This window comes from Leptopilina heterotoma, unplaced genomic scaffold (assembly GCF_015476425.1).
Source record: "Leptopilina heterotoma isolate Lh14 unplaced genomic scaffold, ASM1547642v1 Lhet_227, whole genome shotgun sequence".
Classification (NCBI taxonomy): Eukaryota; Metazoa; Arthropoda; class Insecta; order Hymenoptera; family Figitidae; genus Leptopilina; species Leptopilina heterotoma.
In genome coordinates this window covers 469,147-471,997 of record NW_025110945.1, presented here as the reverse complement: position 1 = coordinate 471,997, position 2,851 = coordinate 469,147, and positions in this window count along the sequence as shown.

Below are 2,851 nucleotides of genomic sequence, written 5' to 3'. Positions count from 1 at the left end.
TTTTAAACGCATAATTGTTATAGGTTGAAACCGCAATTTTCTCTTTTTTAGATCATTTTTTATATTCAAAATTTTTCTGAAACTATATTATGCGATTAATTAATTTAAACACTTTTTAGTTAATTGCAATTTATTTTATTATGTTTAAATTAGTGTTTGACGACTTTTTTATACTTTAATTTTTTAAATTTCCTCTATTCATTTATAATAATGTTTAAAAAAGTAACTTTGGTGGCCATTTTGTGGCGGACATTTAAAATTTTAATTTCCAAAATTGTGTTCTCTTGTAACTCTACTATTTTTTACGCGATATTTATAACAGCAGAAGGTATGTTAAAGGGTTTAGCTATACAAATTAAAAACCTTTAAAAATCGTGTTTTTTCTTTAAAAATGTTATATAAATTGTTTATTTAACATTTTTTAAATTTTTTTGAGCTTAATGGGTTAATAAAAAATTATTCAAAAATCAATGAGGAGAGATTTTTGACAGAAATCTTTAGCTAACATTTTATGCGGAATTCCATATAAATTTACTAGCAGAATTTTTTAAAATTTTACTGAAATTGGTCCCTTTGAAAATTCGCTCAAAAATAAAAAAACATTTTTTAAAAATGTTGTTAGCTGACATTTTATCCAGAATTCCATATAAACTTCCGAGCAGATATTTAAAAAAAATTTTCAAAATCATTCCGTTAGTAATTCACTTGAATTTTGTACAAATTTCGTATAGAAATTTAGCCGAAATTTTTTTTTGTAATTGGCTGACATTTCATGCAGAATTTTATACGAATTTCCGAGCAGAATTTTTAAAAAAATTTCTTAAAGAAATCCGTTAGTAATTCACTCGAATTTAATACAAATTTGTGTGGAAATTAAGCCGGAATTTTTTTTTAATTTATTAGCTGACATTTCATGCAGAATTCCATATGAATTAATAAGCACGAATTTTAAATTGTACCGAAATTATTCCGTTAGTAAGTCGCTCAAATTTCGTACAAATTTCGTATGAAATTTTGTCCAAAAATTTGTTTAAAAAATTTTAACCAACATTTCATGCGGAATTTTATACGAATTTCTGACCAGAATTTTTCAAAAAATTTCCAAAAAGAAATCTGTTTGTAATTCGCTCGAATTTCGTATAGAAATGTGGCCGAAAAGTTTTGAAAGAAACTGTTAGCGGACATTTCATGCGGAATTCCATACGATCATTTAATTCAAAAAAACCTAATTGCATTGTAATATTGTAACAATTTTGCATTGTATTATCACTGAGTTATGCATAAGATATCCCAGAGATATCCCTAAGTTATCTCTAAGATATCACTGAGATATCCCTAAGATATCACTAAGATATCCCTGAGATATCCCTAGGATATCCCTGAGATATCCCTACGATATCCCTAGGATATCCTACCTTGCGGAAATTTGGATATTTTACAGATATCTTATGGATATCTTTAGACATCCATGGGATATCCATGGGACTTTTTCAGGATATCCTGTATCTAAGTATGATATCTCATGGATATCTTATGGATATCTTTTTGTTCTGAGGGTTATTTGGGTCCCCTGAAGAGATACCTAAATGTATTTGCTAAATATCTTTAGTCAGATTTTTTATATTTGTTGTTAAAGCCAAAAACGCACCCTGGGGCGAAAAAATAAATGTATTTTTACATGTTGTTAAAAAATTTTTTTTCTTCGTTTTTTTGGGTTTATTTGTTTAAACATTATTTATTGGACATTGGGCAAGTACTCTGTCAAAAAATAAACCTGTTAACGTGAAATAAACCACATTTTTTTTAAAATTTCAATTTTTTAACTTTACAACTATTCTAAAATGCAATTTTTTGAAAATAGGATTGAATTTATTATTAGATTTTTTGTATTATTTAAGTAAACTAATTAATTATTTGATGAATTTTAATTAAAAATTTTGAATATAAATGTTTTCTCCAAAATGTTAAAAATAATTCTAAAATATTATTTTCGTATGTATTTGGATTTTTGGAAATATATGTAATTATAAATACTGAAAATATTGCATTTTAAAAAATTTAGATGCTAATTTTTTTTAATTTGAAAGATTTGTTTATAAGTCGAAGAAATGTCTCAATTTTCTTACTTTCCCTGAAAAAAAATTTTTTATTGACATTTTTTTGACTTTACTGAAAAAATTTTGTTTCCCTGACTATCGTGTTAACCCATTAACGCCCATGATTAGACAAATGAAAATATCATCAAAATTATTATTGGAAACAGGACTGCGGATCAAATAATGACTTTTGACGTCAAAAATTGTTTAAAAAATAATTTGTTTATAAAAATTGTTATAAACAAATATAGAAAATTGATAAAATTTTAAAAACTAATAGCGCCATTAGATTCTACGTGAAAAATTACTAAAGGAACATGTATGACTTTTTAAAAATTTTCACTCGATTTGTTGTAAATAATTTATAAACAAATAGTGCACTCTCATGTACCTATTTGAGCCCATCATAACACAACTAAACATTTCATCAAAATTATGATTGGAAACAGGACAGCGGATGAAATAATGACTTTTGACGTCAAAAATTGTTTAAAAAATAATTTGTTTATAAAAATTGTTATAAACAAATGAACAACAGTGACAGTAATTCTAAAGGTTAAATATTTCATACGAACAAATGCAGTCAGAATTTGTTGATTCATAATTTTTTAAATTTAAAAAATATTCTAGTAGTCTTTGCCCTTAGAATCGAATGGCACTATAAGTTTTAAAAATGTTATTAATTTTCTCTATTTGTTTATAACAATTTTTATAAACAAATTATTTTTCAAACAATTTTTGACGTCAAAAGTCAT